The 25,353-nt window shown below is 48.1% G+C and overlaps 1 non-coding gene across 1 annotated transcript; it reads left to right on the top strand.

Annotated features, from left to right (window-relative positions):
• Positions 1-23,666: 23,666 nt before the first annotated feature.
• On the top strand, positions 23,667-23,855 carry LOC140395786 (U2 spliceosomal RNA). Its single transcript, XR_011936300.1, has one exon. It is a non-coding gene; the product is annotated as a U2 spliceosomal RNA (small nuclear RNA).
• The last annotated feature ends 1,498 nt before the right edge of the window (positions 23,856-25,353 follow it).

The raw sequence follows: 25,353 nt of genomic DNA, 5'->3' as shown, positions 1-25,353 counted from the left end.
TAGATGAATCAAGACAAATGCAATTTTTAATTACTTGCTCATTCTGTTCATTTTTCTTAATTATTTGGCCTGTCCTAGAAATACTTGGTCAAACCTACAATGTGGATTCAATTGATTTATATTGTTGCAAAATGAAGTATTTGACAAAAATTGCAACTTTTAAAAAAAGAGAATCAAGATATGGATACTTGTTCAAATCCATTAACTCAATTGTCTGTTGGCATCAGCTTTTCACAATTGTATTGCTCTTTTATATTTCATGGACTTGACCCACGAGAAGTTTATTTCAACTTTAATTCAGGTTACACTTGATGTACATACTGGATGTATCAGTATCTGAAATTCAGAATGCCACTATCAATACTGAAGAAATTGAAGAACCCAGTGTATGAAGGAAATGAGATCTGGCACAAACATTACATCTACCAGCTCAAGGAGACTTGACTCACACTGCTAAAGCAGAACTAGAGTAGTTTCAATGCATATCATGACATTCATTAGATTCTACGATATTACGTGGGCTTCAGCTGTATGATTGGAGACGTGCACGACCACTCTGAGGCTATGTCTCAGTGGAGGTAATGTAGTTGCAGCAGAGGAAGATTTGGCAGCTTCTTAACACAATTTCCACAAAGAATTTATAGCTTTTGAGCCAAATAATTTATGTTTTCTGAGCCAAATTCACATCACCACAGGCAGAAATTTGGCACCAGAATTACAGCATAACAAAAGGTATTAATTACTAATCAACATACTCTTAGCAGATAGAGCAAGCAGGATTATGAAGTATTTGCTGGTGCTGTGGTGCCTTTAGTACTGCAATAATGATTGTGTTCCAGATCAAAGTGTTCTTTTAGCTGGCTGCAAAAAAGGTCATTACATATTTGGCTCTGTTAACATAATGGCCATTTGTTATGTCTTGCCTAACGTTTCTTGAGGTTTGGGTTGAAGTGTAACAATACAATAATTAAAGGTGGGATGATATTTTAATATTCTTTTATTGAGTATAGGCAAGCACATAAACAAATCAACTAAACACTTGCTAGTTAGTCAAGTGAAATACATATATAGCTGGCCAAACATTGATAATAGGAAATCTAATTCGATATATTTGTTTTTAATTTAACTATTGTTCTGTATAAGAATATCTTTATAAGAATGATTACAACTTGCCATTGATAAAACTCAATATAGACATCTTAAAGTTTGAAAGAATAACTATTTACTCTGTTTCTACTGGAGAACTATCCATACACCCCTAGAGAGCATTATAATTGGAATCCAACATGTTCAACAACTTTAAGCAACAATTGGCAGTCAACATATTTATCTAACTTTCAGTTGTCCAGATTTTACCATATTATTTTGGATTGTTCTTTTTCGAGCATATATCTCTTGGCAACAGAGGAAACATAACAATGACTATGTGAGGCAATAAGAAATAGATAGCCCATAATGACAAATTCAGTGGAATAATTCTTAGCCACCACTTGCAGTTACGAGATGAAAATCTGCAGATACTCAGACAACTTGGAAGGGACAGACAAAATATCACGAAAGCCAAATACATAACTGGAGAGCCTGCCCATAATCAAGAAAGTGCTGTAGAATCGGTCTTTGGTTTTACATGGGATATAACACACAAATAATGTTTTAAAACAATGCTGCACTTTACAACAGTTAATTGTTCAGGTGGTTGTAATACTTCCAGGAGGTGCGGAATGAAAGGACAAACTGGTTTATTTTAAACTGCAAATAAAGCCACTGCCATGACACACAAAACAAACAGCCTAGGCCTATCGGGAACTGCCTGTACGGGTCTGGGAGTTACATTTAAAGGTTCCGCTAACAAGTCCCAAATGGGCGGACTTGGGGCTTTTCACAGTAACTTCATTTGAAGCCTACTTGTGACAATAAGCGATTTTCATTTCATTTCATTTCATGGGCAGGCCTCCACCCGCTCACCATGGAAACTCATATTCTATGAAGCCCATGGAGAAATCAATCAGAACCCCTGTGATCCTCAGGGTTGTATTATCCCAAGGCTCTTTAACCACTCGAGTTCAGTCTCTACTTTGGTACTTAAACTGTTTGGGACTGGCCTTGCCCTGAAGTATTTGCGTAGGGCTTTGGGGTCTACAAAATATTTGCCCTGGCTCCATTTATTCTCCCAAGGCCTTCTTCAAATACTTTGGGCTATTTGCCAATGACCTCATACAGTCCACCGGTTCCTACTTTAAAAATTTGTAGCCAGTCCAGACAGATCCTCTGGAGCCAGGCTCTGCCTACGAGGCTGGGTTCTGGTCCTCGTACAACTATGAGCAGGAGTCTGGCCACCTGCTGACATAGGTAACCGGGGTCAAGTGGTCCAAATAATCTTCAAAGGTTCCCTTGTAAATGTGGTCAACCTGGCCCTGATGTCTCGCAGGACGAGGGGTGAGATGCTCATCTGGAGATGATGAAAATTCTGTTCTTTGATGATGGGGATGGCAGCTCCCATGTTCAACTCCTTTCTAGGGAATGGCCATTGACCAAGCAGCAAGTAATAGACAGAGCTGAGTGATCCCACAACAAACACTCGGATCTAAGCTCTTCAGTCCTGCCACATCCAGCCGTGACTGCCGGTGGATAATTCAACAACTCACGAACTAAATGGAGTCTCCATAAATATCCCCATCCTCAATGGTGGAGCAGCCCAGCACATATGTGCAAAAGATGAGGCTGAGGCATTGCAACAATCTTCAACCAGAAGTGCCAAGTGGATGATCCATCTCGGTCTCCTCCCTAAGTCCCCAGCATTTCAGATGTCAGTCTTCAGCCAATGCAATTCACTCAACGTTGATGTGTTGGGTGCTCTGGATCCGTGGAACACATACAGGCCACCAACACTTAAAATAGTACAACTCTATTTTATTAAGTTAGAAACTGTTGAACATATTTCCACTGTGGGTTAACACAATGTTAGATTAAACTAAAGACCTATGCCTGTCCTAACCAGTCTATGCACTCAGCACATGGTGAAGATCTGTGCTGTAAGCTGTAAGCTCTGTCCTTCTGAGAAGCTGCATTCCGAATGAGCGGGAACTCTGATGCCCCCTGTCTTTATAGGGAGTGTGCTCAAACTGGTGATTGGCTGCGGTGTTGTGTGTGTTGATTGGTCTTGCTGTGTGTCCATCAGTGTGTGTGTCTGCACCATGATATATTGGTGTATATTATGACAAACGTGATATCAAGAAATGGCTGAAGGCACTTGATAATGCAAAGGCTTTGGGCCCTGACAATATTCCTGCAATAGAGTATTGAAGACTTGTGCTCCAGAGGTTGTCGCACCCCTAGCCAAGCTGTTCCAATACAGCTATAGCACTGTTCTGTACACAAGAAGCAGGACAAATCCAACCAATTACCACCCTATCAGTTTACTCTCCATCATCAGCAAAGTGATGGAAGGAGTGCAATCAAGTGCACTTACTCGGTAATAACCTGCTCATGGACGCTCAGTTTGGGTTCTGCCAAGGTCACTCAGCTCCTGACCTCATTACAGTCTTGGTTCAGACATGGACAAAAGAGCTGAATGCCAGAGCTGAGGTGAGAGTGACTGCTCTAGACATCAAGGCAGCATTTGACCGAGTATGGTATCAAGGAGCCCTGGCAAAACTGGAGTCAATAGGAATCAAGGGAAAACTCCCCACTGGTTAGAGTCATACCTGACACAAAGGAAAGATGGTTGTTGTGGTTGGACGTCAACCATCTCAGCTCCAGGACGTTACTGCAGGAGCTCCTCAGGGTGGTAGCCTTGGCCCAACTATCTTCAGCTGCTTCAACAATGACCTCCCTTCCATCATAAGGTCAGAAGTGGGGATGTTTGCTGATGACTGCACAATGTTCAACACCATTCGCGACTCCTCAGATAATGAAGTCCATGCCCAAATGCAGTAAGACTTGGACAATATCCATGCTTGGGCTACAAGTGGCAAGTTATATTCATGCCACACAAGTGCCAGGCAATGACCATCACCTACAACAGAGGACCAAACCATCACCCTTTGAATTTCAATGGCATTACCATCGCTGAATCCCCCACAATCAACATCCTGGGGGTTTCCAATGATCAGAAACTGAACTGGACTGGCCATATTGATACTGCGGCTACCAGGCAGGACAATGGCTATGAATCCTATGGTGTGTAACTCCCCTCCTGATCCCCCCCAATGCCTGCCCACCACCTCCAAGGCACAAATCAGGAATGTAAAGGAACATGCCTGGATGAGTGCAGCTCCAACAACACTCAACAAGCTTGACACCATCCAGGGCAAAGTAGCCCACTTGATTGCTCCCCCTTCCACAAACATTCAAACCCTCCACCACCGATGAGCAGTGGGGTCCATCTATAAGGTGCACTGCAGTAACTCGCGAAGGTTCCTTAGCCACGCCTTCCATACTCAAGAACGCTACCATCTAGAAAGACGAGAGCAGTGGATACCTGGGAACCTCACCACCTGGAGGCTCCCCTCTAAGTCACTCACCACCCTAACCTGTTCCTTCACTGCCGCTGGGGCAAAATCCTGGAACTCCCTTCCTGATGGCACTATGGGTGTTCCTACACCTCAGGGACTGTGAAGGTTCAAGAAGCCAGCTCACCACCACCTTCTGAAGGACAACTAGGGATTGGCAATAAATGCTGATCTAACCAGTGACCCCCACATCCTGTTATTGAATTTATCGAGGCAACCTTAGGGGTGATGATGCACTTTACCTGCATTGTTTCATCCTCTACGAACTGCTAGATTTGCAAAGCACGTGCCAAGGTAGCTTTGGCTTCTGGTCTGGGTGGAACGGGTACTGCTGGCAGTCTTGCCCGCATCGTGTACGTTGGCCATACTTGCACCAACCTTGTGGCTGACACTTATAGTCCTCTGGGAAGGGGCTCCTGGTACTTCTAGCATTATTTGGCCATCTTTTGAGATGCCATAATATCCTGGCTGAATGTTGAATTGGTGATCAGTGAGGCACATGGGAACCTTCGCTGGGAATGCTGGCTTTTCTGTATGAGGGTCCTCCACCCCCTCAGACTGAGAACCCTGTTGTTCATCATCCTTTGGTGTTCTGGGCCCCTTTCTCAGTGTTCTCCAAGGATAATGCTTATTCTATAGCTTTTTTGAGGTCTAGGCCAACAATCTCTTTGTATCACAACATTATTGATCCCACACACGAGCCGGTCATGTAGTATCTCGCTGCGGGATGGACCAAACTCACAGTATTTGGCCAAATTCCTTAATCTAGCCAGGAATTCTGTCATGGGTTCCCCAGGGATCCTCCCAACTGTGTTGAATGGGTAATGCTGGAGGATTACCGGTGGCTTTGGGTGGTAATAGTTCTTTACTAGATCCTCAAGCTCGTTGAACATTTTAGTGTCCGGGGCTGCAGGATAAGTTAACCTCTTCATAATACTGAATGTCTGGGCCTCGTATGATGTTTAAAGGATTACTTTATGTCTGTCATCCACTGGGGCCAGTCCTCCATGTCTGCATCATAAGGCTCGAGCTTCCCAAACAATAGCATTCCCAGGTTTTTCTTTTTGCTTTGTTTCTTACCGGAGTTGTCTTCGGGGAGTTTCAAAAGGGCTGCTCAGAATCCCGAGCTTGATCCTCGTCGCCAATGTAACAATTGTAGGCGCGGCGGAGCGAAAGGCCAAAGTGCTTTATTTTAAACCGAAAATAGAACCGCTGCAGCGGCTCACAAAATAAACGTCCCAGCCCAGGAATATGAGCCGGTCCATGTCTGGGAGCTACATTTAAAGGTCCCACTAACGAGCCCAGCTGGGCGGGCCTCCTTCTATGAAGCCCAAGGGGAGCTCAATCAGCGATCCCACGTGGTCCACAGTGGCGCAGTAGTAATGGCACTCGACGAGCAACCCAGAGGCCCAAACTAATGCTCTGGGAACATGGGTTTAAATCCCACCATGGTAGCTGGTGGAATTTAAATTGAATTACATTTGGATTATAAAGCTAGGCTCAGTAATGGTGACCATTAAACTATCAGCGATTGTCTCCCAAGCCATTCAGGGCCAGGGTAATTATGACAACAAATTTCCACTGACCTCCACATCCCCTGAAAGAATTAATAAAACAATTGGGTAATCACCTCTGAAACTGAAGGCGCAAGTGACTGAAATTATGGGTAATAATTGGAGGTGAATGATATGTCGGGTTTGTCTCTGTTAACAAAAGCTTGAAAGTGTATAAAGACTAGGCTTCTATTCTATCCGTCGCCACTTAGCTACCTGAGTTGTAACAGCGACTGCTGCTGTAGAATTATATACTGTGGTTCATTTGATAACTGCAACACTGGAAGTGGTAGATTAAAATGCTGAGTCAAGAGCAAAGATGCTATTCCTATGTAACAGATTCAAAGTTAAAATGTAATTTAGAAACAATGAAAATATACTAACTGAACTATACACAGCTCTTACCTTTGTAATCTTGAAGAATCTAAATAAAATAATCTCAATAGTTGAATGTGGATTTCTTGCACGCATTGATAACTTTGTAGAACGTGTTTGGAAAGTAACAGGAAAATTGGAAGGGAAGAAAAATGGAGTCATACACTTATCGGGCTGAATATAAATCCTAGGGCAACAGATGGCTGCACCACACATTTATGTATCAGATTGACTTAACTGGCAGCAATCGCACTCAGAGTCATAAGCTTGTAGATTCAAACACCACTCTAGAAGTTGAGCATTAAATCAAGAACAATGGTTTAGTGCGCCTCTGGGTGAATGCTTCATTGTGGGACACGGTATCGATCAGATAAGACATTAAACAATGGCTGAACCTGCCATTTGAGGTGGAATAGGGATCCCATTACATTACTTAAAGAGCAGGGAGTGGTAAGATTTTGGACAACATTCTTCTCTTAACCGCCAGTGCCAAAAATAGACGAATTAGTCATTTATTTCCCTGCTGTTTGTGGGATATTGCTGTGTGCAAAATAGGAGCAGCTTTCAAAACAGCAATGATTGCACTTCAGAGTAATTAATTATAGATGAAGTGCGTTGGGACATCTTGAGAAAAATGATAAGTTGCTTTATTAATGCAAGTTCATTTTTTCTAGAATCAGTGTAAATACTTCAACCAGAGTAGATGCTTGTGTGGAATACTCTAGTCAATACTGTGGAGGCTCCAATTCAAGCCCAAAGTGAATCTATTGAAGAAAGCCAGCCAACTGTTGAAAAGGGAGAATTTGACAAAGACACGACAGATGCACAGGGCCACTGCACCTCTTCAGGCAGGACATGGCAAAGCATGTGATAAACATGCTAACCGAAGGCCTCTACAGATGTAGAGATCATAGAAAGGTAGCAGAAGCATCTCAAGAGTACTGCACAAATGTTGCTTTCAATTAGGCTACTGTTCTGTTTTATGTGAAGGATTGCACATTGTAGGTTAGTGTGAAGGAAAGGCAGCTTGAGCTCAGTTGCTGTGTAACAGTTATAAAGACAAACAAGACTAGACCAAAGAATATATAATGTACATAATTTTGCCTAGCATAGACAAGATGGGCCGAATGGCTTCCTTCTGTGCTGTATCTTTTCTATGATTTCTATGATTTTAGAACCATTTCAATGGAAAATCCTGCAATGGGTATGGTGAACAGCATCCATTTTTAAAAATCACACTACTGGGGCGCGATTCTCTGGAAAGATTTCTAAGTGTGGTAGTGAGCGGGAATTGCCGTGAGCAATTCAACGTTAATTGGTCCACTTAACGAGGCTTCTCGCTGGAAATGAAGGCTCACCAGCTGATTCGACGGGACCGCGCTCGCCAGCTCCCCGCCAACAAAGTCGATCAGCACCTTAAACTGCACTTGCTCAGCCAACCCCAACCAGCAACTGACCTGGGGAGGCTGCTAGATGCTGTGGAGGCCAGGACAGATGTCCTGTTCCCTCAAGGGTATAGGAGATTCAGCCACAGGGCAGCCAGTGCTGCCTGGGATGAGGTGGCGGCAGCTGTGAGCTCGGGGAGTATGACCAGGAGGACTGGCCTCCAGTGCCGAACAAAGGTCAACGACCTACACCGGGCACCACAAGTGAGTAGACAACAAAGCCCCCCACCCCCACTCCCCAAGGGAGCATCCACCTCCCAACACACCAGGCGACCCCCAACCCTCCCTCCAACCCCCTCCCCATTCAACCCCCCCCCACCTCAACCCTCCTTCCACACATCCCTCACCACTGTGAACCACGCATGTGGCTAATGATGCCCCCTCTGTGTCTCCTCAGGAACAGCTCTATCATAATCGTCGGGAAAGGGCGTAGACTGGGAGGGGTGCTGGACTTAAGAATCCTCACCTCCTTCGAAGAGTAAACCCTAGAGGTGACTGGGGTGGCCGAGGACAGGGTGGTCACCCACGCGGAGGCTGGCGGATGCTGCAGAGGTGAGGAACCGCCAGGCTCCACCCGGAGGACCTGTCAAACGTGAGTTGTTATTGATTTACTGACTGACACATCCCTCCCACTGACCACATGTTCATTCTCCCACAGGTCCTCCAGCTGACGGCACCGGTCCATCCCAGGCGGCGCCATCTCCTGCCTCCCAGGAGACCACCTCGGAGGAGAGCTCCGAGGATGCAACCGTTATAGCCGTGGCACAGCTGTCATCGCCACCCTCCACCAGTGCAGATACACACGTCTCGGTGGGACATGTCAGTGGACAGGCTTTGTGAGCAATCTGGTGAGCGCCACACTGCTGATGATGCATATCAGGTGGAGGCAGGAACCCCCAGAAGAGACAGCGGTCGGAGGGCTGCTGGATCCCAGGACCCAGCTGGGTCCCACCCTGATGCTGAGTCTGTGGAACAGAGGTACCCAGAGCTGATGGAGATGATAGGGAGCAGCGGGACATTCAGAGGGAGATGTCAGCATCACTCCAACAGATCCATAGCCGATTGGAGGAGTCCCAGAGGCTACGGGCATAGGGGATATCGCCGGTAATGCGTGACACTGAAGTAACACTGCTAGGGTGGCGACCGCAGTGGAAAACCTGGTACATGACGTTGGCACCATTAGTGAAGGTGTCCAAGGCGTCGCGCAATCGGTGACGCCCATGTTTGAGGGTCTCGGCAGAATGTCCAACTCGTTGGGGGATGTGATCCAGTATCAGGCTGACCTTGATGAAGTTCTGTGGGACATGTTCTATTCTCAGATGTGCATGGCTGAGGTGCTGCAGAGCATGGCCCAGTCACTGGGGAGCACCGCCGAGGGCGCCAACACGATGGTGCGGACCATGGCGAGCAACCAGGGCTGGCAGAGCCAGATGATGCAGGGGCAACCAGCCAGGGCTCGAACCAGCTGCACCTCCATCCCAAGGTGAACCCCAGGACCCTGTGGGCACCGACTGGCAGGAGGGGGCGCTGGGTGGCAACCTGGATACGTTCCATAGAGTGGCAATGGTGGACACCAGCTTCCCCTGACGAGGCTGCGTACTCAAAGTCAGCTCCGGGCAGCAGGGCTGTGCATGTGCCATCGACAGGTGAGCCGGGGCCCTTTGGCCCCAGAGCCCCCAGAGGACACCCACCAGGGGCATCGAAGGTGGCAGGACGGGTTAAGCAGCTGGCAGCCTCCACTACTGATATGCATGTGGAGATACCTAGATGTAGTGATAGAGCTAGGAAGGCAAAGCACATCGAGAATCACTGAGGGCACCGGGGAGGGGTGGGGGGGTGGGGGTGGGGGGGCGGGATGGGGAGCATAGGTGGGGGTGAGGGGCTGTGGAAGGTGGGGGTCGGGAGAGTGGGGACTTGTATAAAACATTAAATACCCTTGTGCACAACCAGTATGGTGCCTGGGTCACTTTCTTCCACAATGCAGGCTGACCTCTGAACCCTTGGCCCATCTCTCCATGCATCCCTTCCCTCCCCAGGCACACTGTGTGCAGTTGATGGCTGTGGGCGAGCACTCAGCAGATAGACAGGGGTCAGACTATGGCACCGAATGAGGAGCAGCGGCGCTCAGCTCTCTGCGGATCAACATCACCCCTCTACCTTCGACAGTGACCTGCTGATGGGGCCAACACAGCCGTAGCACCCTGGAGTAATGTAACAGATACCCTGGGAGGGTGGGAGATGTGGGTGGGGAAGGTAGCGATGATGGGTTAGTCCACATCCTATGTGAAGCGGTGAGTATTAGGGCCTCCCTGGCCCTCCAGGCTTGCCGGACCCTTGCCGCCTGTCGCGCAGTCACCAGCTGGGCCTCAGGTTCCTCCCCAGCCTCGTCCTCCAGCCCCGCTGGTCCAGCGCCTCCTCATCATCCTTGTTCTCCTCGTTCTCGTCCTCCTGCTCCTCCTCGAAGGTGGCCACATGTTCCTCATCACCAAACTCTAGCACATCGCCATGCTGCTGTGCGAGGTTGTGGAGGGCACAGTAGACCACCACAAAGCGGGTGACCCTCCGGGCGGTGTACTGGAGTGCATCACCGGAGCGGTCGAGGCATCGGACCCGCATCTTGAGGAGACCGCTGCACCGATCGATCACAGCCTGGGTTGCCACATGGGCCTCGTTGTACCGGGTTTCCACTTCAGTCTCCGGCCTCCATACTGGCGTCACTAGCCAGGTCCTCAGCGGATACCCCTTATCCCCCAAGAGCCAACCGCCCATCCTGGGGTGGTCCTCGAAGTGGGCAGGGATGATCGAATGCCCCAGGTTGTAGCTGTCGTGCATACTCCCCAAAAAGTGCATGATCTTCATGTGGTGGTCACACACAAGCTGTATGTTGAGGGAGTGGAACCCCTTTTTGTTAACATAGGGCATCTCCAGATGGACCGGTGAGCACAGGGCAAAATGCGTGGCATCTCTTATCCGCTGGACATGGGGCATCCCGGCGTTGGAGGAGAAACCTGCTGCCCAGGCATCTTGCTGAGCTTCGTCCATGTCAAAGGCTATGGGCGGGATTCTCCGATTGCCGACGACGAAATCGCATTTGGCGATTGGCCGGAGAATCCCTTTTGACGCCGAAATCGGGGGCGGCACCATTTTACAGATACTCTGCCCCTGCCAAAACGGCGCCACCACAGAGTATGCTGCACGCTATAGGATGGCCTCAGGAAATCACCTGAAGGCCCTCCCCCCATGCTTCACCCCCAATGGGGCAGAGCATCGGTGCGGGGGTGGCGCTGACTTTTTGGTTGTAAGACTAGACACATGTTCCGGACATAGCCTGAAAATCGGAGAATTCAGCCCTATGTAGTTTCCCGCCCAGGCATAGAGGGCATTCGTGACCTATTGAATGCACCTGCGGGCTGAGGCCTGTGAGATACCACACAGGTCCCCACTGGAGCCCTGGAATGATCCCAAGGCGTAAAGGTTCAGGGCTGTGGTGACCTTGACGGCCACCGGGATCAGGAGTCCGCCTCCTCCATGTGGTGCCAACTCCGCGAGGACATGACACAGGTGTCGCACCCTCTCCTTGTTGAGGCAGAGCCTCCTGCGGCACGTGCTGTCCGTCATCTGATCAAAAAAACGGCCATGCCTGTACACCCTTCTGGGTCCCTCCCTGGCCTGATGGGCGGTCGGGTCCTCAGGGTGTTGGGCGGAGTCCAGCACATGGTGCGCCGCCTCGAGCATCTGCCGCCGTCTCCATCGTCTGGCTGCACCGCCTAGCAGCAGAACCACTCGGGCAACTTCTGCATCCAACATCCCTGCCATAGCATTCAATATCTGTAAGGAATTGGGAGAGGGTGTCAGACTGATAAACAGCGGTGGCTCCCACCCCAGGACCCTCCATTCTCCCATTTATTCCCCCTCCCCCCAGCCCAGAATGCGCTGCCCACGTACTCCTGGCCGCAGCGGGCTTCCCTCACCACTTAATTATCCCCAGGCCCTGTACCCCGGACACTCGCTCACAACGTCAACTGGACCGGGCGCTGGTTACCACCCCGTGGCACTCACCCACCCTCCAGCCGTGGACGTGTCCGTGGAGCTGTGTCCCATCCCCTGGGTGTTCGGATGTTGACTGCTGCATGTGTGGTGTTCAGTAACAGTGTCCAGGCATCGCGCTGTGTGAAGTACTCACTTAACCATGATTGCCAATTCCCTATTAGGAATAGCCTTCATCTGCACGACCAGAGGCCTCGGCAGTCAATGAGGGTTATGGGTGGTCATTGGGGCAAATGGGCAGGGACAAGCTTTGCCTCTGCAACGGGTACATATGATCCAGAGGTTGCCATGGTGGTGCCGTGAGTGGTTGCCCCTCACGCCTCCCTCTCCACCCTCCCATGGCAGCCCACCCCGTGGAGTGTCCCCCATCCCCAGCCGAGGATCCCCAAATCGCCCGCTGAGCACAGGGGCAGCAAGCCAAGAGCCCCCAGGCAAAGTTGGCTACTCACCTCCTCGGCTCCCCACAGAAGCCGTTCCGCTAGGTTCACGTTTTTCAAAAGGAGTAATAATTGGTGCCAGCTTGACCAGCTGCTGGGAAGGCCGCTGAATGACCGGAGGCCATTGGATAGGGGGAGGCTCCCGTTAATTGTATGGAAATAGGGCTTAAGTGGTGATAATTGGTTTCTCGCCTCCCTATGGCGAGATCCCGATTTCGCCTACGGGAGCGGCCTGGTTGCATCGCAAGCTGTTTAGCGCAGTTCCTGTTTTTGGCCTCTCCCGCTATTCACCGGCCTCGTTTCGCGGGAGCATAACGAGGCCGGAAGATCGCGCCCTGGATTTCAGTGCCTCTTATTAACCATTGCTCACATTGCCCTTCAGGCAATGATTCCCTGTTATCGGAGCAGATGTGAAATCTTGTAAACAACGCAGCTCTTCCTTAATGTGCATAGTTATGTACTATATAATGCTTGTTAGACCATGCAGAGTGCAAAATTAATTTTTAGATAACAACATCAGTAAAAATCCAAAAGTTGCATCTCATATAGAAAATAATTGTCCTGCCAAATTCTTTTTTCATTTACTGTAATTGTACCAGATCTCCACAGATGAAACACTTGCCCTTCATTTGCAATCATTATGGATTGCAAAATTACCACTTTGATAGACCAAAGTGCAAAATATTCTTCATGAGTGGTCATGGAGGATTTAACAACTGTTAGTAAAAATGACTGCTCAACTCCAATGTGCATCTCAGCTTGGGAGAGCTAAGTTCCTTGAATAAATAATTTGTAGAATTACCAAACCTTTGACATTGGTGGAGTTATTGTGGTGAGAAATTACATCTCTTTTTCTGGAACTACTTACATTTATCTCATTTCCATGCTCTTTCTCTTTCCACTTTAATATTTTAATCATTTAAGAGTTGATCTAATTGTTTGCTAAATTATATGATTGACTCAGATTCAGTAGCCACTCAATACATTCCCTATTCTAATACTCCTTTATGCAAATAGTACAATTGCTGAGATTGTGCTTCTTTGCTATCAATTCAATAGCCTGTGGAAATAACCTTTTACTATTTACATTTTGTAATGCACAAAATGAACATTTTTGAGAACCACCCTCCTAGCACCATTCCCTTATCCCTCACCACTGCCCACACCTTCACTAGTCTAGTGAATGTTGTCCTAGTTTTTCTTTTAAGTTGCTGATGAAAAGAAAATCCTCTCCCGCAAACCTACATTGCATTTTTTCATTGCTCTGATGTCCTGTCGATATTTTGGCCCCCTTATAACTGCACAAGTTAATCCGACTGGACCCACCAAATGCCTCATGTAGATTCATCATCATTTCCTCACTCTTATATTCAATGCCCTGACAGATAAAACCCAGAATCCTATTTGTCCAATTTATGGCTTTTCACACTTGTAACTCTGCTTATAAATATTTGTGCATTTGCACCTCTAGATTCCCAAACTAGTAGGTATTTGGTATAGTCCCATTTTCTGTCCCTTTTCCCAAAATGTACCACTTCTACATTGGATTGCATATGCCATATATTTGCCTATTCCCTACCCGTCTACATCCTGATGTAGGTGAGCAGATCCAGGAAGAATCGCCATCCTTGACCTGACCAAGCCATTTGATTCTTTAAATCGTGAAGCTCTTTGGATCGTCCTCCAACACTTTGGTTGCACATTGAAGTTTGTTACCATGCTGAGACTCCTGCAGGACAAAATGACCATCACCAACTTGAGTGGAGGACCTGAAACTGACACCTTTCACTTCCAGACCGGGGTTAAACAAGGTTGTGTGATCAACCCCACCTTGCTCACCATTTATCTGACCACTTTCGTCCATCTCATCTGGGATACCCCACCACCTGGTGTCAGCATCCAGTATCGTCTGGACCGGAAGCTTTTCAACCTTGGTCACTTCTGGGCAAAATCAAAATTGACCACCACGGACATCCACGACCTCCAGTTTTCAGATGACTGCTGTATGTTGGCTCACATGGTACAGGACACGCAAAGGATGCTTGATCTCTTTGATACCTCCTATGAGAGGTTTGGCCTATCTTTAAAAATCGCCAAGACAAAGGTCCTTCACCAACCTTTCCCAGGCCAGATGAGCATCCCCAGCACCAGCCATGTGGCTCTGGAGTATGTGCAGCATTCCCCATAGCTCAGCAGCCACCTCACCCAAGGGTCTTCCATCGATGAGGAAGTCCCGACACTGAGTCAACTGTGCCTGTGCTGCTTTCTTCAAGCTGTGCCAACATGTCTTTGACCTTTGTCAGGAACCTTTGGAAGTCAACAAGGGTCCAGGTTTATAAGGCAATTTGGTTGACCATCCTCCTCTAATGTAGTGGAAACTACACTTGTCGATTGACGCTTTAATATCCTTGAGAGCTTCCATCAGCAGTGCTTGTGTTGAATCCTGAGGATCAAATGGGAGGACTGCCAGACCAAACAGACGTCCTCCATGAAGTTGCATCTCCCAACAGTGACATCCTGCTCCTACGGAACCAACTGCGACGGATGGGCCATTACTTCCGAATGCCTGGAAACTACTTCCGTCAGCAGGTTCTCTTCTCCCAGCTCTCCGGCCAAGGTTATAAGGGCGGCCAAAGGAAAAGATATAAGGATATGCTCAAGGCTGTCCTAAAGCATGGAAGCATTAACACTACTGGCTAGCAAAAGGCTGGAACACGCGGCATGGCTCCAGCTGGTCCATCGAGGTGCAAGCCACTTCGAGGCTCAGTGACTTGACAACGAGGCAGATCGGTGGCAAGAGAGAAAGGAGAGGGAAGTCAACCCAGGGCGGCAAATTCCACTCCCCCTGTGCAACATCATGTCCCCCACGGTGGAAGAACATGTGGATCCAGAGTTGGGCTCCTCAGTTATCTGAAGACTCACCAAGCCTGACTTGCGTCATCCTCTATTTCAAGAGACCACCTGATGTGGTCTTCTCCATTTCTCCTCATTGGGAAAAAGAACATAAGTACATATAAATAAAAAAAGTTTACTTATAGATACAGTTTACTATTTGTCATTCAAAATCTTGAACACTTATCTTCTGTTTAAGTAGGAAAAATTGAGAAGGGAATCTAAATGACTCCCATTTCTAGATCTTAATTTTCACAACTGGGACTAGGCTCCATGGCAGGGATGGGGAGCGTTTCCCACTGTAGAAGACAACGGTGAACCAAGCCATATCTTCCGGTCCCGAAGTCATTAATTATACATCCAGGGGTTTTGCACTGTTTTCCATGATGGGGTGTGTTTGATGGCATGCATCCAGCCCTCACATCTGGATGTCATACTTAAAACGTGCCTGAAAATTCACACTCTCAGACCAAAACCAGAGAGATGTCTTCAAGGCTTAGCTCTGAAGTTATGTGAATCATTTTGGATGTCAAGGCACACAGGAACGTGCTTCGACCAGCTGATGTGAGGAGGAGGCCATGCAGGAAACCCAATGTTGCATGTGTGCAAGTGGTCGCGAGCCATCAGTGCCCATGTGGTTTTCAAGAGATCGGTAACACAGTGCAAGAAGAGGATGAATGGCCTTATTTGCTCTGACAGGGTAAGTCTCATAGATGGTCACATAATTCACAAAGACTCCACTATGTCAGGGTCCAAGGCCCAGCGGCAAAGACATGTCCTGCCTCATAGCACTACCTCAGTGCATCCACACTGCAGTGGAGTGACCACTGTGCCTAATTCACAGCTCCGTCACAATCTGAATGGGAGAAGACAAATTCACCCTTCAGCAGACATGGGACACTGCCTGGGTGTATGGTGGTGGGGAGATAGATTGGACCCAGCATATACACAGAGGGAACTAGCAACCTCCGCAGATCTTGCGCATGTATGAGCCTTTCCTTTGCATGTGGTTGTGCTCAGCTCTCTGGAGGGAGCTGGTCCACAACCCTTCTAACTAATTCACACTGGTGATGACCTGCCACACAGAGGCGGGCTGTCTTACGAGAGGAGAAATAAGGAATGAACCAAATTCCAATGTTTCAATCAATGCAACATACAACTCCTCTCAAACATGTTCTCTTACTTGAACAGGAGAAGCTCCGTCACAATCTGAATGGGAGAAGACAAAGGTGGGATGACCGTTCCTGAGGGCTCCGACTGAAGTTGAAGAGAGAGCAACTGAGCTCGCGGGAGTGCAGCATGAGAGAGTCATTGGCATTGGAGATCTTTGCCTTTAGAACATAGAACATAGAACAGTACAGCACAGAACAGGCCCTTCGGCCCTCGATGTTGTGCCGAGCATTGTCTGAAACCAAGATCAAGCTATTCCACTCCCTGTCATTCTGGTGTGCTCCATGCACGGTAGCATAGTGGTTAGCACAATTGCTTCACAGCTCCAGGGTCCCAGGTTCGATTCCCGGCTTGGGTCACTGTCTGTGCAGAGTCTGCACGTTCTCCCCATGTGTGCGTGGATTTCCTCCGGGTGCTCCGGTTTCCTCTCACAGTCCAAAGATGTGCAGGTTAGGTGGATTGGCCATGCTAAATTGCCCATAGTGTCCATAATTGCCCTTAGTGTTGGGTGGGGTTTCTGGATTATGGGGATAGGGTGGAGGTGTGGGCTTGGGTGGGGTGCTCTTTCAAAGAGCCGGTGCAGACTCGATTGCCTTTGGTGTCCAGCTGGTAAGGATTCATCCATTCAACGCAACCTTGAGGATTAAATGTGCTTCCATGTTGGAGACAGCTGATGCTGTCACTTGCACTCTTCTATTTCATTTAAAAGTACCTCCAGGAAGAGACCCAGTCTGATGAGGCAGACTCACTAACAGGCCCCAACCCCAGCCTCAGCCCCGGCTCAGAGATGAGCCAGGAGGGAGTGGAAAAGGAGAGCTCCAGAGCTGTTGAGGCATCACAGTGCTCACCTGCACGCTCCTCCAGCTCAGGAACAAACTCCTCGGTGGGTATTACTGCTAGTTTAGGAATGGTCTCACTATCTGGTAGTCACCACATGGACATGTGTCAGCAGCATGTGGAGGCAGGTTCAGCCGAGCTCCCCGGCTCTTGGAGGGCTACAGGGGAAGAGGCATCCATGTGCTCCGAGTCAGAAGACGAGCCGATGGAATCGGCGTTGTAACTCATGTTGGAGAGTCAGCAAGAGGCGGGGCTACATCAGTTAGAGCTATTGGGAGTCCTCAACAGAGTGGCACACAAGTCGGAGGAGTTTGTCTGCCTGCCGTCTGATGACGTATTGCTGACACGTGCGCCCATCATAGTCTCCATGGGGAGGATGGCGGAAGTCATGGAGACCTTAGTCCAGCAAAACGTCTAATTTCTGCCAAAGATGCGTGCAGATCTACCATAGATGAGTTCATACAGTGGCTACATGAGAGGGGAATGTGTCAGCTTGATGTCTCCCCAGGTGTCCATTCCCCACAAGGAATTAAGCCAGGATCCTTCAGCACCCGAGGTACAGAGGAACAGCGGCTGGACACTCCTAGCTCATCTACCCAGGTCTCTCAGAGGTTGTCCACTCCCTCTGAATCGCCTCGGCCTGTGTCCCTTTCAACCTCGTCCTCTGCCAGCATAGAGGAAGCTGCCTGTGGTTCTCTCTCAATTGTCTATCTGTGCTGACCTGCATCGCTGCCCACCCACCGATTAAACTCCAATGCAGCACCTGTACCTGTCTGACACGAGGCTTTGCTCACTTCCGATTTTTCATCAGCTCCCCTCTCATTTCCCCTTTCCTAGTTGCCCATGTCCTTTTCCCCACTACAGTGGACTCCCATGGCATCACCTTCCACTTCCCCACCATTACAATGCAGCCCAAACCCTTCTCCTTCAGGAATGTCCAGATGAACGTGCATGTTCACTACCTGCCAGAACATTCCAGCCCCATCCACATTGACTTCCTGAACCTCCTCCTTCCCATATTTTGTCTCTTTGCTTTCGTCTTGTGTCCCCAACAACCACCCTCGCTTCCCTTTCTACCGACACTGATGAATTCTCACCCTACTGGCTCTTTCTGCCTCCTCTCACATTCACCATTCCATCCTATCATGCCCACACTCAGTTCGCTTCTAGAAGGCAGTCATTGACAACACAACCCCCATGCTTGCACCTTCACCTGGACATTCCATCCCCCCTTAACACCTTCCTTCCCCTTACCTCTTCCCCACTCCAAACACTCTCCCTTATTCCTTTCTCCCCATTATATCTACCTTCCTACTTATGCACATTTCCCCATTACTCCTTTTCCCCCCCTTTATTCCTTCTCCCCTCCAAACTCCCACCCTTCGCAGCTTCATCCACCTCAACACCTTTGACCAGAAGTTGAATGGAATATTTCAAGAGATCTTTGGAAAGTGTTGAACATTGTTTTCCTTCGTAGTTGAGATTCTTTGTATAGATAACTAGCAGGAAAATGTACACATAGATCATCAGTTAGTCTATATTAAACCATAACAAGAGTTAAGTACATAAGTAAGTTGTGGAAAGAATCTACTAAAATGAGAAAATATTTACATATGCTAAAAATAGAGTATGTGTCTTAAAGCAGATTTATACCTCAGCCATTGGTATGAGATTAGTCGCGGCAGCACTAGTTTCAGCCATTCAGTATTTTGTTTAAAATGCATGGTTTCAATCAGAATTCTCCCACCAGAAGGAAGACACGTTGTCCATGCATGCTTACAGAGTATTGCTCATATCCAACAGCATTTTCTAACTTCAGTTTTGAGTGTAAGACCAGAGGGCATTGATTCAAGTTTCCTGCAAGGCTAGAAATACATTTTTGTAGCATGGATCCTCATTAAGATTAGCTACCGCTAATGTTTCTTAAAAAAGGACTATGGAAGCGCAGCCTCTTTAAGCGACATGCCTTCGTGGTCCACATGACCAGCTCGGGGCCTATCGCGCATGAACATGCAAAGTCTGACCAATGGGGAATAAATGCGGGGCCCTGGTAGGGGAGTGAACCCTGGAGCCAGAGTGTGAAAACCTGTGTAGAGATTCTGTGCCTGTGTATAAATTACTCTTATTAGTTGCCAATAAGACCTTTCTTCCTTTATCTTGGAAGTCTCCTTGGTATTGGCTCAAGCAATCACAAGGACTTATCAGACATGTGTTGGATTGAATGTGGTTACATTTGGGCATGCATAATTAACTTAGATTTTGGCTGACTGATGTCAGTATTTTGTTTAAAATGCTTGGTTTCAATCAGAATTCTCCCACCAGAAGGAAGACACGTATAGGGCAAGGATGTTTGAAAGGAATTCATTGTAATAGCTATTTTGAAGATATGACCTGGTTGAAATTGCCTTTCTCGAGCATTGTGAGGTGACATTCGTAGCTTAGCGGTGGCATTCTTGCATTTAAGTCAGATTATGGGTTCAAGACCCATTCCAGAGACAGGGGCACATATTCTCTACCCACAATTCACTGCAGTGCTGTGGGAGTGCTGCAGTATCAGAGAGCTTGGGTGAAATCTTACCTTTGTTCCACAGAGTGTGGCAGCGGGCGGGAAAATTGGCGTCAAAACTGCCGACATAAACGGTAGCATTCGCCGATGTATTATTAGGAACATAGTATCCCACGACAGAACCCACCCCGCCAGCAACGTAGTTTTTTAAAAGATTGGGGTGTCATTTTTAAAGGCCGCCCTGGTGCACAAAATGTAAAATGCTGCCTGGGCATCACCTTCTCCTTGCTGAGAGCTGCACTAACGTGAACTCTTCTGGGAGGTCTGCCCACCATGTGCATGTCGTGGGAGACCAGTCGTAATTCAGGCCGCCATGCCCTCACACTGACTTGGATAGATTATCCAATGGGAGGGACTGCTCAGGTGTAGAGGTCTGATAATGAGATTCAAATTTATTATAATGATGTTCCCAATGTTCAACGTCAGAATTCCCAATAAGCCACTGGCAGGGGACGGGGACAATAGTGGTGAGACTTCCTGCCGATGCAAAACGCAATTGGAGCATCTCGCGGGATTTTCTGCTCCTGCCAGCAGACACACCCGAAAAGAACGGGGGCGGAAAATTCCTGTCATTGTCTGTTATATGAGATGTTAAGCTGAGACTGTGGGCGGGATTCTCCGCTCTCGTCCGTGCTGGAACCTGTTGGGAGCAAGAATGGAAAATTTGCATTTCAGCCAAGGCTCTAATCACCTTCAGAGGCACCGGAAAACCCCAGCCGTGAACGAGAATGGAAAATTTCCACATTTGTCTGCTCTCTCAGGTGGACTTAACAGATTTCATGGCACTATTTGAAGAAGAGCAGGGAAGTCCTCTGTACCATCCTGGCCAATATTCATTCCTCAATCAGCTTCACGAAAACAATTATCTAGTTATTTTCTTCATAGCTGTTGGTGGCAGCCTATCATAGAATTTACAGTGCAGAAGGAGGCCATTTGGCCCATCGAGTCTACACCGGCTCTTGGAAGAGCACCCTACCCAAGGTCAACACCTCCACCCTATCCCCATAACCCAGTAACCTCACCCAACACTAAGGGCAATTTTGGACACTAAGGGCAATTTATCTTGGCTAATCCACCTAACCAGCACATCTTTGGACTGTGGGAGGAAACCGGAGCACCCGGAGGAAACCCACGCACACACGGGGAGGATGTGCAGACTCCGCACAGACAGTGACCCAAGCCGGAATCGAACCTGGGACCCTGGAGCTGTGAAGCAATTGTGCTATCCACAATGCTACCGTGCTGCCCGAGCTTGGAGTGTGAATATTGGGCGCATTGTTTCCTCCATGGCAATGGTGTCTATTTGTTATCATGAAGCTCCTGTCATTGGCTGGAAAACTCCTTGGAAGGTCTTGAGGTTCCAAAAAGTGCTATATAATGCTAAGTTCATTCTTTTCTTTACTATTGCTTGGGTAGGCAAAGGCCATGACAATGCAATTGTAACAGGGGGAATAAGTTCCAGGAGTCGTATTGCCTTTTCTCGTCATATTAATTTTTACATTAAGCTTTGAGAGTTCCAAGAATATTGACTGGGGCAGACACACATTTCAAATACTTAAATCTAGCTCTGGCCAAATGTAAAATGTGTTCATGAGCAATGGGGCTCAGTGGGAAATTTTAAAACCAAGTTTGACACTACACTGGCAATATTCCTCATGCACTGTCAAACCAAAGCTGTGTGAGATTAGTTTCTGCAGGAGGTCCCACATTTCACCCCTCAAGAATCAGATCGAGACTCGGCACTGGAGTTATTATGCAACATTAGCAAAGCTGCAAAGTGGAAGTATTGGAGCTCAGAGGAGCTTTTGGTCCTTCTGATGCATTTCAATATTTGATGTGAGTTGAATAACAGTCACTAAACCTTCCCTTGAATAAAGTCGGATGACATGGCAATTTCAAGTCCGAAAATGCATGCGCCTTTCAACTGGATAGTTTGACAGAAAACCCATCAATCTTGAAATGTTGGTAACTTCACAGAAATAGGGTCAAAAATCTTTAATAAGGAAATCTACCAGAAAATTGAAGTCCTATAATGCAGAGATCCAATTGGAAAGAGAGATAACACAAGGGAAATTTACAAATAATAATTAGGTGATGTTAAAATTTTCAAAGATTGTAGGAGGATGACATAGTAGAGTAGACAAAATAGCTAATGAGTTGCTGTTTTGAAGTCCTGTGATAGAATGAGGTAGCATTTTCCTTAATTTATTTATTCACAGGATTTTGCATCACTGTCAAGACCAACATTTATTGCAGACAGATAAGTTCACTGAGAAAGTGAAGGTAAATCACCCTCATGAGTCACTGTGGTTCTAGTGCTAATGTTACTCTCACAGTATGTTAGGTAATGAGTTCCAGCATTTTGACTCAGTGATGATGAAGGAATGGCAATTCAGGTCAGGCTGGTGTGTGACTTGGAGGGGAACCTGCAAGTGGTGGGTGTTCCCCTGTGTCTGCTGCCCTTGTTCTTCTAGGTAGTAGAGGTCACTGATTTGGGAGGTGCTGTTGAAGAAACCGTATTGCGTTGTTACAGGCACCTTGTGTATGGTACATACTGCCAGTGGTGGGGAGAATGAATATTTGAGATGCTGAATAGGGTTCCAATCAAGTGGGCTGCTTTGGACTGGATCATGTTGAGTTTCTTGAGATATTTTAATTTTAAAATAATTTTAAAACATTAAAAAAATTCCAATTAAGGGGCAATTTAGCGTGACCAATCCCCCTACCCTGCACATCATAGAATTATAGAATTTACAGTGCAGGAGGAGGCCATTCGGCCCATCGAGTCTGCACCGGCTCTTAGAAAGAGCACCCCACCCAAGGTCCACACCTCCACCCTATCTCCATAACCCAGTAACCCCACTCAACACGAAGGGCAATTTTGGACACTATGGGCAATTTAGCATGGCCAATCCACCTAACCTGCACATCTTTGGACTGTGGGAGGAAACCGGAGCACCCGGAGGAAACCCACGCACACACGGGGATAATGTGCAGACTCCGCACAGACAGTGACGCAAGCCGGGAATCGAACCTGGGACCCTGGAGCTGTGAAGCAATTGTGCTATCCACAATGCTACCGTGCTGCCCAAACATCTTTGGGTTGTGGGGGTAAGACCCATGCAGACACAGGGAGAATGTGACCCAGGCTGGGAATGAACACAAGTCCTTGGCGCCGTGAGGCAGCAGTGCTAACCACTGCACCATCGTGCCACCCTCTGAGTTTCTTGAGACTTGTTGAAGCTGCATTCATCCAGGAAAGTGGAGAGTATTCCATCACACTTATGGCTTGTGCCATGTCAGTTGTGGAAATACTTTGGGGAGTCAGGAGGTGAGTTATTTGCCACAGACTTCCCAGTCTCTAATTTGTTTTTGTAGTTACAATATTTATGTAGCTGGTTCCGTTAAGTTTCTAGCCAACAGTGACTTTCAGAAAGTTGTGGTGGGAAATTCAATGATGGTAGTGCCATTTATTGTCGAAGGAAGATGGTTGGACACTCCCTTGTTGGAAGTAGTCACTTCCTGGCACTTGTTCAGAGCGAATGTTACTTGAAATGTACGAGTCCAAAACGGAATCCTGTCCAGGTCTTGCTGTATGTGGACATGTGGCTTCATCATTTGAGGAGTTGCGAATGGAATTGAACACTGTGCAATCATCAGTGAACAACCTCACTTCTGACTTTATGATGCAGGAAGGTTGTTAATGAAACAGCTGCAGGTGGTTGGACCCAAGACATTGTACTGAAGAAATCCTGCAGTGATATCCTGGGGCTGAAATGACAGACCTCCAAGCTCCACAGCCATCTTCCTTTATGTTTAAGTATTACTTTGCTACCGCTTCTCGGCCTCTTGGCTAAGATCAAGTGTAGTATCGGCGCGGCCTGTTGGTTAAGATCTGGTATGTCTCTCTTGTGGGGACCATGAATTGGATTTGATTCGAATTTGAATTGGTTTTTGGAGCTGGATTAGGGGTTTGCGCCTGTCCACACTCTGAGCCCTGGCTTTGGAACTCAGAAAAAGTATAACTTTCCTGATTCTCATTGACTTTAATTTTATTAGACTTTCTTGTTGGCATACTTGAATAAATGCTGACTGAATGGCAAGGGCAGTCACATTTTGTGGTAAACCACTGTATTGTATTGTATTGTATTGTACTGTTGTATTGTTACATGCCTGGGATTGTCCCTGCTGGCTCCGCCTGTGACTCCTCCCCTCGGGCTCATGTATAAATGTGGCCAACCTCCAGCCCTGCCCTCATTCTGGGACCGGCTGCCAGCAGAGGTCTTTAAGCTGATTAAAGCCACAATGTTTCTCCCGACTCCCCGTCTGTCGTCAATTGATGGTACATCAATTTAATCAGCTTAGAATTTGCAGATGGGTCCATCGCTAAAACCTGATCGCCTGGAGCTGGATCCCCAAGCAGCCGACGCCACTATTACGTTTGAACACTGGCTATGCTGCTTCGAACCGTACGCGAGTCCTCTGCGATCGCCGAGACCCACAAGCTGCGAATCCTCAACTCCCGGGTGATCCCGCAAGTATTCCTTATCATTAGGGACGCTGACTCGTACGAGGATGCGATAGCGCTGTTGAAAGGACAGTATGTTAAGGGAGTCAACGAGGTGTATGCTAGGCATCTCCTTGCCATGAGGCGACAACGCCCCGGAGAATCGCAAGCGGAATTTCTGCGCGCATTGCGGGTACTCGGCCAGAACTGCAGTTGTAAGGCAGTATCGGCTGCCGAGCACACAGAGTTGCTGATCCGGGACGCCTATGTCGTAGGCATAAAATCGAATAACATCCGCCAGTGCCTACTAGAAGGGGGTACACTCGACCTCCAAGAAACAGTACGGATTTCGGACTCATCAGAAGTGGCCTTCCGTAACTTGGATACCTACACCTCAGACCACGCGGCACCCTCGTGTACATCGTGGGCACCGCCATCAACCGACCTGGGGGCGCTGCAAGCCTGTGCCACGCAGCAACCTGCCAATCCCGGAGCCCCAAAATGCTACTTCTGTGGCCAGGGTAAGCACCCCAGGCAACGCTGCCCAGCGAGGAGCGCGATCGGCAACTGGTGCAGTAAGGGCCAATTCTCTAAAGTCTGCCAGGTCCGACCTGTTTGTAAGCACAGCAGCGCTGCGTGTAACTTGTGGGGCTGCCTTCTTCAACACCACCCGCTACGTGCGACCCGTGGGGGCTGCCATCTTTGACGCCACCAGCCACATGCGACCCGTGGGGGCCGCCAGCTTGGCCGCCATCTTCGACGCCACCCGCCACGTGCGACCCGCGGGGGCCACCATCTTTGATTCGCCCCGCCGCCTCCCGGAATCCCTGCTCATCCGATCGACTCGCCCACCTTCCGAAGATCGCCTCCATCACCCTCGACCAGTCTCAACCTCATCACCTCGTCATATTCATGACGGATCAACGGTCACGAGACGTCCTGCCTGTTCGACTCCGGGAGCACAGAGAGTTTTATTCACCCAGATACAGTACGGCGCTGCTCCCTCCCAATCT

This window comes from Scyliorhinus torazame, chromosome 18 (genome assembly GCF_047496885.1).
Source record: "Scyliorhinus torazame isolate Kashiwa2021f chromosome 18, sScyTor2.1, whole genome shotgun sequence".
NCBI classification, from domain to species: Eukaryota; Metazoa; Chordata; class Chondrichthyes; order Carcharhiniformes; family Scyliorhinidae; genus Scyliorhinus; species Scyliorhinus torazame.
This window is presented reverse-complemented; position numbering and strand designations above follow the sequence as displayed.